This window comes from Perognathus longimembris, chromosome 14 (genome assembly GCF_023159225.1).
Source record: "Perognathus longimembris pacificus isolate PPM17 chromosome 14, ASM2315922v1, whole genome shotgun sequence".
NCBI lineage: Eukaryota > Metazoa > Chordata > Mammalia > Rodentia > Heteromyidae > Perognathus > Perognathus longimembris.
The window spans coordinates 33,214,798-33,226,866 of NC_063174.1; positions in this window are offsets into that span (position 1 = coordinate 33,214,798).

The window sequence follows — 12,069 nt, forward strand, 5'->3', positions numbered from 1 at the left end:
AAAGGTCCCTTGGCCTGCCAGGAGTACTTGAGGCTGGGGACCAAGCCTTCCATTCACAGGCCTTTACAGAACAGTTGAGACCCATAGAAATCCCCAAAACACTGAGAAAGTAGCTGCTATTTCTATTCCCATTTTACAAATGCATAGACTCCGAATTCATAGATCCTACCCACCATCACAGAGCTAGATAGTAGCCCCTTCTCTCTCTGTCCTGCTGTTCTAAGGCTTTGCACTCTAGTTGTGTAAGAAGTTGTACAAGAAGACAAAATGCCTAAGAAATGATTGCTCACCTGGAACAAAGAACAAAGAAAGAAGTGAGTGGTGGAAATGAGGAATTGCGCAGACTTTCAGAGAGTGAGAAATCATTTCTGCATTTTTAGGACCCTCTTAGAGACTCAGAGTAGCATTCAAGCTCTTTACCTGATGTCAGCCCCAGAGTGAGCTGATCTCTGGATTGTACAGGTGTGCAGGCCCCGCATCCTTTCCTTGGAGTGGCTCATTTTTCTACTCTGTGCTCTGGAGGCTTCATTCGGGGCACTTGTCAGCTGGGAAGCAGCTCTGTTTGCTGTTTCTCAACCTAATCCTGTGATTGGCAGGAGAGGGCCTGAGTCTCCTATGGCGAGGACAGAGAATGCAAGGGTGCCCAGCAGACAGGTCAGGATCTCCTGTGGCAAGGAAGAAGTCTGAGGGCCTCAGATAGATTTTTCCTATTTCTTTTGGCAGTATTTGGATTGAACTCAAGACTTCCCGCTTGCAAGGTAGATATTCTTGTCACTTGAGCCATACCTCCAGCCCATTTTTGTCTGGGTTATTTTTGAGGTAGGGTCTCGCTTTGTGGCTGGGCTAGCCCAGGCTGTGGTTTTCCCTGCATTGCTAGGGATGGCAAACTTGAACCACTGCACCCAGACATTATGGGTTCCTTCAGAGCTGGAATAATGGGTATGTGCAACTGCATCTAGCAACTGAGTGAGGTGAAGTCTTCCAAACCCTTTGCCTGGCCTGACTCTAACCTTAATCCCTGGATCTCTGCCTCCCAGATAGCTAGGATTACAGGCTTGAGCTACCACACTTCTGGGGTAGGTGATCAACCCAGCTTAGACATGATTCTGACCTTTCCCTGTGAGACATACACAGCATAGGAATCCAGTTCAGAGGAAGCAAGGATGAGTCATAAAATGCCGGACACCTTATAAAGCCTCAGGAAATGGTAGCTTGAGGCTCAGAGATCCATAGAACAAAACACTTCCTGGATAGAAGGAAACCTTGGCATCAGAGGGTCTGAGGTAGCTTCCTGGTTAGGAAACGTTGACTCTTAGAACAGAGGAAGTAGCAGAGAACTGAAGTGCCCTCCCATAGTGAGTGGTCGCACCTTGCATCCGTCTCCTCAAGCAAGACCAGTTCTGAGATAAACTTGAGAAAGGCCCATTGAGATCAGACACAATTGTAAGAGAAAGTAAGAGCAGCATTTCCCAACATCCATAGATTACAAGAGTCACCTGCTTCATTTGCTTTAAAATATGGGTTGCCATGTAATCTAGTACAACCACTCTGGACAGCAGCCTGGAGGTTCCCCAAAAATGTAAACATAGATCTTCCCTACAACCCAGCCATACCACGCCTGGGCATCTACCCTGAGTATCACGAGCCAGGATATGATAAGGACACCTGCACACCCATGTTCACTGCTGCATTATTCACAATAACCAAGATATGGAAGCAACACAAATGCCCCACAATAGGTAAGTGGATCCAAAAAATGTGGTGCCTATATACAATGGAATCTTACACAGCCATTAGAAAGGATAAAATAATAGCATTTGCAGTGAAATGGATGGAACTAAAACAAATCATGTTAAGTGAGGTAAGCCAAGCTCAGAGAGACAAATGGCACATGTTTTCTTTGATATGCAGAAATTTGATCTAAACACACTGGAATATGATAAATTGTAGAGGATTCTAGATACTCACACACAGTGAAACCAAAAGAGGATACTCTTAGGAGAGAAACGCAAAGGTGTAATGCCTAAGTGCCTCTTCATATTTATATAAAATAATATATATACATACATATCAAAAAACTCCAATATGGAAAAAGAGACCTCTCTTCTTTTTTTTTTCTTTTAAGTTTTATACTTTTTACGTTCTGATGATTGTCTTCTTTGTTTTGTTTTGGTTTTTTGCCAGTCCTGGGGCTTAAACTCAAGGCCTGAGCACTGTCCCTGGCTTCTTTTGGTTCAAGGCTAGCACTCTACCACTTGAGCCACAGCACCATTTCCGGATTTTTTTCTATATATGTGGTGCTGAGGAATCGAACCCAGCGCTTTATATATATGAGGCAAGCACTTTACCACTAGGCCATATTCCCAGCCCTGATTCTGTCTTCTTTACCTTATGTATGGTATATTAAAGTATACATCTTCAGAAGGGTTGGGGAAGGGTCCAGAACTCAAGGGAAAATGAGTGAAAAGTGCAGCAGTGGAGCTCACTGGACACTGATGAAAAGTGAACTATACAACTTCTGTGTGGAGATGGGAGGGAGGGACTGGGAGAGAGAGAGGGGACAGAAGACACTATATGAAAGAAAATGTACTCTTTGCTTGACTCATGTGATTGTCATCCCTCTGTCTTCACCACTGTAATAGCAATAAAGTAAATAATAAGTAAATAAAATAAAATATTGGTTCCCAGGCCTCCCTGGTGGGGAGTTGTAAACCAAGAAGTGTGCTGCAAGTTACTAAGTGAAGTACCCATGGGTCTGCAACATAGCCAAATTTGCACAAGGAGCAGAGTATACTACCTCATTTTACAAAAGAAGTGGCTAAGGTAGGCAGGAGCCTGTTCACACTGGTTCAAGGCTGCTAAGTAGCCAAGGAGTTTACAGTTTGCTTGTCAAACTACTGGTAGCTTGAAATAAGCCACAATAGAAGTTCATTAGAGTGAGATTTTCCCTGACCAGTGGGGAGCTCAGGGGTTGCTCAGGGTTGTTTCCTTCAGAAAATAAGGTATTGATTAAAATAAATATGTCTTAGCAGTTCTCTGGTCTTCAATACATTGCTAATCTTGAATAATGACTTGCCCTCTATGGAAATCCAAAAACAAAGCCAGGTGTAGTGAGGCAATCTTGTAATTACACATTGTCCTCAGAAGCCACTGGTAGCAGGATTAGGGGTTTGAGATCAGCCTGGGCAAAAGTAGAAAGAACCTGTCTCAAAAACAAACTTAAAACAAAAGGGCTGGAAGTGGTGGGGAGGCAAACCACTGAATCACCTCTGCAACAGAGCTGTAGTTCTCCTGTCCCTTTTACATTCTCCTTTGCATTTAACCTGTACCACTGGAAGCAGTGCCTCCAGTCCAGCACTGTTCTATTAAGGGCTCAAATTCTGCCACAGAATTGACTGTTTCTAAAGACTACTTTCGGAGCTGGGAATATGGCCTAGTGTAAAGTGCTCGCCTCGTATACATGAACCCCTGGGTTCAATTCCTCAGCACCACATATATAGATAAAAGCCAGAAGTGGCACTGTGGCTCAGAGCTAGCCCCAGGACTGGCAACAAAAACAAAACAAATAAAAAAATAGACTGTTTTCCACAGAGATTAATGGCTCCCTCTAGTGGATGGGAAGGAATACAGCTATACACACACATACATAGATATACACACACATAATTGTGTGATTTGTGGGACTTGTGAAACACTATTTTGTCATTTATTCACCTATTTACCAAGAGCATTTCAAAAGGAAGACAAGGAAATTAGCCAGGAGTGGCACACTCAGATGAGGTTCCACACAGTTTCTTTTAAGCTGGCTCTTGTTCAGGTTGGCTCTCTAAGCCTTGCCAGCTCACAAGCTATGCCTCTTAATTTTCAAACATGAAAAAAAAAATCAAGCTAACAAAATGCAATTTAGGTGGCACCGGTGTCTCACACCTGTAATATACTCAGGAGGCTGAGATCTGAGGATCGTGGTTCCAAGCCAGCAGAACAATAAAGCCCATGAGACTCTTCTCTCCCCAATTAACCACCAAAAAAGCCAGAAGTGAAGCTGTGGTTCAAGTGGTAGAGCACTAACTTTGAGCACAAAAGCTCAAGGACAGCACCCAGGCCCAGAGTCCAAGCCCCAGGACCAGCAAAAACAAAACAAAACAAAACAAAACACCTCTGTGTTGTAAGCAAGCTGTATACAAAACACAGATGTTGATGTCTTTCCACAGTATCAGAAATTATTACATGGCAATAAATTCACATCAATTTCGTTTTAATTTGCCAAGTACTACCTGTAAGGAAAATTTTCAAATACCAAGAGTATAAATAAAGAAAAGACCGGGGCTGGGAATATGGCCTAGTGGCAAGAGTGCTTGCCTCGTATACATGAGGCCCTGGGTTCGATTCCTCAGCACCACATATACAGAAAATGGCCAGAAGTGGCGCTGTGGCTCAAGTGGCAGAGTGCTAGCCTTGAGCAAAAAAGAAGCCAGGGACAGTGCTCAGGCCCTGAGTTCACGGCCTAGAACTGGCCAAAAAAAGAAGTCATTTTCCTGGTGACACCATGGTGCCTCCTCAGCATGGCTTCCAAGTCCCTCCACAGCCCATTGCTACCTGGAGCATGGCCAGCCGGAGTCTGTGTTTTAATGGGGGAAGGGGGGTATGAGGGACAAGGTAACAAACAGTACAAGTAATGTATCCAATGCCTAACGTATGAAACTGTAAACTCTCTGTACATCAGTTTGATAATAAAAATTTGGAAAAAAAAAAAAAAAAAAAGAAAAGAAAAGACCAAGCTGAGCACTGGTGACTCATGCCTGTAATCCTAGCTATTCAGGAGGCTGGGATCTGTGGATCACAGTTCAAAGCTAGCCCAGGCAGAAAAGTCCCATGAGACTCTTATTTCCAATTAACTACTCAAAAACCAGAAGTAGAGCTGTGGCTCAAAAGCAAAAGAGCTGAGGGACAGCACCCAGGCCTTGAGTTCAAGCCCCGCCACTGACAAGTAGATAAAAAGAGGACTGGGAATATGGCTTAGTGGTAGAGTGCTTACCTAGCATGCATGAAGCCCTGGGTTTGATTCCTCAGTGCCACATACACAGAAAAGGCCAGAGCGGTGCTGTGGCTCTAGTGGTAAAGTACTAGCCTTCAGCAAAAGAGCTCAGGGACAGTGCCCAGGCTGAGAGTCAAGTCCCAGGACTGGCAAAAAGATAAAAAGAAAAGACCAGAAAAACAAACTCACAGGCCAACATGTTTTATTGGACTGAACCACCTGAGAAGTGGGTCCATGTTTTCTTCAGCCTGGCTGGAGAAGAAATGGCTTGATTCTCTTCAAACCAAAGAATCTAATTAGGCAGAAGAGTGAAGTCAGGTGGGGGCAGAGGTCAAGGTGGGGGGGGGGCAAAATGGGAACAAGAGAAGAGGTTCTTTGTGCAGAGATGGAATCTTTTTGTTTTGCCAATCCTGGGGCTTGAACTCAGGACCTGGGCCCTGCCCCTGGCTTCTTTTGCTCAAGGCCCTACCACTTGAGCCACAGCACCACTTCTAGCCTTTTCTGTTTATGTGGTGCTGAGGAATCAAGCCCAGGGCTTCATGCATGCTAGGCAAGCATTCTACCACTAAAACACATTCCCAGCCAAGATGGAATCTTTTGAGTTTCAGAAAAGGTTTTTGTTATTTTTTATAGCATCTGTTGCCAAAGGCTTTGGCCCTCAGTTCACAGATTCTCTCTTTTACAGCTGCAGGTTGTGTTTGGGGAGGGGAAAGATGAGAGATGATTCCACCTGGCCTGCAGCAAGAGCAGTTCTAGAATTGTTCAGGATGTGGCTGTCAACGGGGGAGATGAGTGTTTCCATCATTACTGATTTCACTTGGTAATTGTGAGCCATGGGCTAACATAGGTTCTTTTACTCCGATTTTAATTACTAATACTCTCAGACCACAAGGATATCTACATAGGTTTACAGAAAAGCTAAGAAACAGGTTAAAGCAGGCACAGAGCTCAAAGGGGTTTTACTGAAGGTAAGAAGGATAGCTTATCTAGCTGCTAAGAGAACTAGTGTACATGGGTAGATACAGTATTAACATAATAAGCTGCTCAGGACAGGTTTGAGATACAGAGAGGACCTGATAAGTAGGATGAACTTACTGAGCCCCATAGTCAGGCCTGAAAGACCTGCAACAATAGCAACAAGTTGGTGGGTAATGCTGAATCAGCATGTTAGGTGCTTCTCTCTTTATGTGATCCAGAAGAGGGGTTGCATCATTGCTTGGTGTTCAATACACTTACAAGGCCTGTCTTTCCTGATGTGGGCTGGAGATTGAATGCAGGGCCTCCCACTGGAAAGCAAGCCCTTTACACGCAGGCTCTGCCTCCAGCCTTCCCATATGGTTTTGTTATGCCCATGTGATCATGACTTAATTTGACAAGTTCCTAAGTGGTAATATTTTATTTGCATAAATAAGTTACTTATCATTCTATATGTCATGCTATGCTAAACAGATAATGGTCCCTTACTTACAGAAATAAGATGCACGATCATCCTGCCTCAGTTGTGGCATTCAAATGGAAGCTGCTATTTTATAAAGTAGAATAAGAGCAACACAAGAGTCTAAAAGCCATTGCTCTATATGAATGGAATAAGAGCAGAGCATATCTTCACAGTTGAAAAATGTAGGTAGGGCTGAGGATGTGCCTAGTCTGTGCAATGCCTGAAATGCAAGCACAAGCATTATGTGTGCACACACACACAAAATGTATCTAAAGCTTTGGTTTGCCAGGACCGAAAGTTGGCAAAACATTAAAAGATTAAGTTTAATTATTATCACTATGTTTGGATTCTATTGACAGTGTAACAAGATTTGGATAACATGAAAATATGTATAGGTAATAATTACTCCATAAAAATTATCTTGCCTTTATTGTTATAATTGAATTTTTATGTAACTTATATTCCATTATCAAAGATAAAAAGAAAATATACTTTTTCAATTTTAATTTTAAAGTGAACAGAATTTGAATATATTTTACCCTAGAAGTATTAAAAAGTCAAAATATTTTTGTTTTTTATTAGCATAAATTATACAAAGGTCTTTTCTGTGATACCTGCGTTTTGATCAAATTCACCCTTCTATATTATTCTTTCTTAACAAATACAAGTCATAATTAAAATAAAAATGTTGAATATTCCATGACATGTTTTATTTATTTAGTTGGTCATGGGTCCTGGGCACTGTTCCTGGGCTTTTTTTCACAAGGCTAGTGCTCTACCACTCCAAGTCACAGTATGACTTCTGGTTTTCTGATGGTTAATTGGAGATAACACCCTCACAGACTTTCCTACCTTGGTTGGCACTGAACCAGGATCCTCAGATCTCAACCTCCTGAGTAGCCAGGATTATAGGTGTGAGCCCCTGGTGCCCAGCTTCCATGAAATGTTTTAAACATGAAAGTAGTCATAACTTTAGCATTTACCTGTCTGGTTGATGCAGTAAAGCAACATGCAGGCTCTGTCTGGACCAACCTTTGTGCAAATTGTGTCAGGATAAAATGTCCAATATTGTGTTTCCCTCAGGTGCCACATACAGTGCTGTATTACACACTGGACCATCCCTGAATAGCTCTGGAATCATGGATTTTTCTAACACAAAGGTGAGGACATGGGACTATAGGAAACACGAACTCCATGGAACAAGAGGCAATTGCATTTGTGCTGTGGGGAAGCAGACAAGTTAACACAACAGTGAAAAAAGATGTCAGCTGTGGCTCAAGAAGTACCAGCCTTGAGCCAAGAAGCTAAGGGACAGTGCCCAGACCCTGAGTATAAGCTTTATTTAGTACCAGCACACACAAAAAGAATAACTTCTTTTTGCCAGTCTTGGGACTTGAAGTCAGCCAAGGTTCAGATGCTGTCCCTGAGCCTCTTTGTGCTCAAGGCTAGTGCTCTACCACTTGAGCCACAGCAGCACTTCTGGCCTTTTTTTGAGTAGTTGATTGGAGATAAGAGTCTCACAGGGACTTTTCTGCTTGGGCTGGCTTTGAACCACTATCCTTAGATCTCAGCCTCCTGAGTAGCTGGGCACTTGGCTTCATTTTTTCTTTATAAGATGATAAAAATCTTGTTTGTCTTTTCCAAAACATTCTGGGAAACTTGTACATTAGCAGCACTTTCATTTGCTATAGTGGGGCCAGTATAGCAGAATTACATCATCCAATCTTGCCTCTATCCTTCGTAGATACAACAAAATGGCATAGTGATTTCAAAATCTCATTTACAGTGCATTCAAAATACTTAACTCAATCTGTCTGACCTACTCCTGCGCCCATGCTCCTGGTCATTCTCCTTCAATTACCTTGTATGACCTTCCCTGCAAAATGCAGTTGTTGGAGGTTTTTTTTGTTGTTTGTTTTTGGTATCTGGTTTTCCCTTACAGTTCCCTAAAAGCATTTCCTCTCATAGCTCTGCTTAGAAGATCTAAGAATGCTAAAATGACAAAGAATAGATATTAACGTGAAGACTGATTCCAAAATAATGAGATCCTATTAACTTAAAAAGAGGTAAAATGACACACACACACACACACACACACATACAAAAAAAATTGTATTAAAGTCCCATAGGAAGTTGGGCACCAGTGGCTCATGCCTATAAACCCAGATACTCAGGAGGCTGAGATCTGAGGATAGAGGTTTGAAGCCAGGCTGGGCAGGAAAACCCCCAAAACTCTTATCTTCAATTAACCAGCAAAAAAAGCTGAAAGTATAGCAGCTCAGGACTTTCTTGCCTCTGAGCTGGCTTCAAACCAGGATCCTCAGATCTCAGACTCCTAAAGTAGCTAGGATTAGTGGCATGGCAGGTGTGAGCTACCAGTGCTGGATTCTTTAATTGGGATTTGAGGAAGAGAAAAGAAATTGGAAATAAGAAACAGTCTGGGAAGACCTGTGGCTCAAGTAGTAGAGCACTAGCCTTGAGCACAAAAAGCTCAGAACACACAAAGATGCAATGTCTCTGTGCCTCTGATTATATAAAACAATATTTATTGGAATGACCTCCGGGAAATGGAAACAAAGAGGTAGTTGGGTTTTTTCCTATTCTTTTTTGTCATGTTTGTTCACTTATTTGTCTTTGGGAGGGCAAGAGAGGGCAGAGAAATGGAGGGGCACAATGCAACAGTGGTACTCACTGGACACTGTTGGAAATTAACTGTACAACTTGCGGACAGGGATGGGAGGGAAAAACTGGGAGTGAAGAAAGGAGTGACATTCATTCTCCAAAAGAAGGGTACTCATTATCTGACTTATAATACAGTAACCCCTCTGTACATCAACTTTATAACAATTTAAAAAAATTTTTAAGCTTAAGAGACAGCACTTGGTCCAGGAGTTCAAGCACCAGGACCAGCATTCCCCCCCAACCCCCGCCCGGGAAAATAATAATCTGTGTGTGAAAACTTTCGCCAACTTCAAATACAAACAGCTTAGATGGTTAATTAGATCTACCTTTGAAGACCAATTCTAAAGTACTTTTAGAGCTTAGTAGTTCCCGTAGTATTTCCACATTTTCTGCGTGCTTTTTTTTCAGTCCTGGAACTTGAATTCAGGCACTGTCTCTGAGCTTCTTTTGCTCAAGGCACTTTTGCTCCACCACTTGAGGCACAGTACTGAGGAATCAAACCCAAGACTTCATGCATGCTAGGCAAGCACTCTACCACCACTAGGCCAAATTCCCCCCGTTTGTAGTCTTTTTCTTTTTTTTAATTTATTTTATTTTTATTATTATTATTTGGGGGGGGGGGGGGACAGTCCTGGGCCTTGGACTCAGGGCCTGCGAACTGTCCCTGGCTTCTTCACGCTCAAGGCTAGCACTCTGCCACCTGAGCCACAGCGCCCCTTCTGGCAGTTTTCCATATATGTAGTGCTGGGGAATCAAACAGAGAGCTTCATGTTTAGGAGGCAAGTACTCTTGCCACTAGGCCATATTCCCAGCCCCCGTTTGTAGTCTTATGTCTTAGAGTTATAGCTACAAGAACCAGTTAATGTGTTAAGTTTCCGTTGGTGTAATAAATACACGAGGTAAGTGGACTTGTGGGAGGCAAGGCAGAATGTGATGTTAAGTCACACCACATGGTTGGGGCAAGTCCGCTCACCTCATGATGACAAGTAACAGAGAAAGATACAAGGGGCCAGGCGCGATTATCTCCTTCAAAGGCAAGTTCCTAGTAACTTCCTTCAAAGAGAGCTCCCCTCAAACTGTTTGGTGTAAATCAACTGAACAACTCATGGGGGGAAAGGGAAAGGGAGAGGGAGAGGGGGAGGGGGGAATGAGGGAGGAGGTAACGAACAGTGCAACAAATGTACCCAATGCCTAACGTATGAAACTGTAACGTCTCTGTACATCAGTTTGACAATAAAAATTTAAAAAAGAGAGAGCTCCCCTCTTAAAGGTTCTACCAACTCCCAACCCTATGTCTTTGGAGGACAATCAAGATCCAAGTCATAGCAGTTAAGCTTGAAAATAAGCCAAACTGAATCATAGAAAACAACTTGCATTAGATACCACACACACACACACACACACACACACACACACACACACACACACACACTTGAGCTCCCTTAAGAGATTTGGAATTTAATAACTAAAAAACTGCCAGATTTGGCTAGGCACAGTGGTTCAAGCCTGTGAGTCTAGCCACTTAGGAGGCAGAGATCTGGAAATCGCAGTTTGAGGCCAGGCCCGCCCACACAAAGTTTTTCAGACCCCTATGTGAATTCATACATTATGGTGCCTGTCATCCCAGTTTACAGTGGGAAACACAATTAGAGGGTAGGGGTTCAGGTCAAGGGGCAAAAAGTGAGTCTATTTCAAAAATCACCAGAACATAAAGGGCCAAAAGCCTGGTTTCCAGGTGGAGCTGCGGCCTATCAAGCTCAGGGCCCTCATTTCAAATCTGAGTGCAAAAGGAATACCCGAAGCACTCCTCCCCTATCCGAGGAAGCGGTGTTAACCCGGCCCCTGCAGGGGCTAACGTGCCCGCTGACCCACGCGGCTCACCCTGACTACTACCCGAGGTGGGGGGCTGCTAACCCGAGCAGGATTTGAACCTGGCCGGGTCCCCCAAAACACCCAACTCAGTCGGCCTCGGCCGGGCGCCAGCGGGGAACCGAGGGGGGGCGGCCTCATCGACTCCTGGAGCCTCGAGGAGGCACAGCCTGCCACAGCCCCAGATCCACACCGACCGGCTGAGGGGAGAGCTGAGGACCCTGCCGGTGTCCGGCCGACCCCAGGATCCGACTCCGCGCCGGGCGAGCAGCACCACACCCACAGAAGCACACAGACGCCGGGCTTCCGCATGGACTGGCCTCGCGAGCCAGAGAAAATTACTCTCGTGAGATCGCCCGCCCAGCCCCGCCCCGGATCTCCCACCCCCCCGCCCTGATTGGCTAAGGTCGAGGCGTGTTCCGGTTTTGGCGGACTCCGGCCACGAACTAAGGCACGCCCCGCTTGCGCTCTCTCCCAGCCAATCATTTCCTCAGCCAGTCATCACCCAGACCTTCGCGTTCTCTCTGCTCTCTTCCGCCTACGGCGGCCAGCCACAGCTCCTCCTCCACTACTATTACGCCCTCCTTGCTTCCCCACCCTAAGCCCTGAGGGGCTGCGCCTGCGCGGCTTGGGCAGTGCAGGCGCAGTAGCGTGGAGCCGCTGACCTGTGGATGTCGGGGCGGGGCACGAAGATAGCTGCGCGGCTCAAGTCGTACTGGGAATCCTGGAAGAAAATCCTGCGCGGGAAGGTAGTCGCCGCGTAAGCAGCGGACTTATTGCCAGTATGGGTCGGACCTTAGGCATGGTGCTCATGATCACACTTTGCCGAAGAAGGCACTCGCAAGGGAAGGGAGGGGGTTGGCCAGGCTGTCACCTCTGACCACCGGCGCCTAGGCCCCTGAAGAAGAGTGCCAGGGGCATCATGCCCTCGATGGCCGCGCCCACTGGCTTCAGTCCTGGGGCAGCAAGCTCCCTCACCTGACCAGGAAATGCTAAAAGTAATTAGGGCTGCTGACACCCCACTGCTAAAACAGGGTACGTTTTT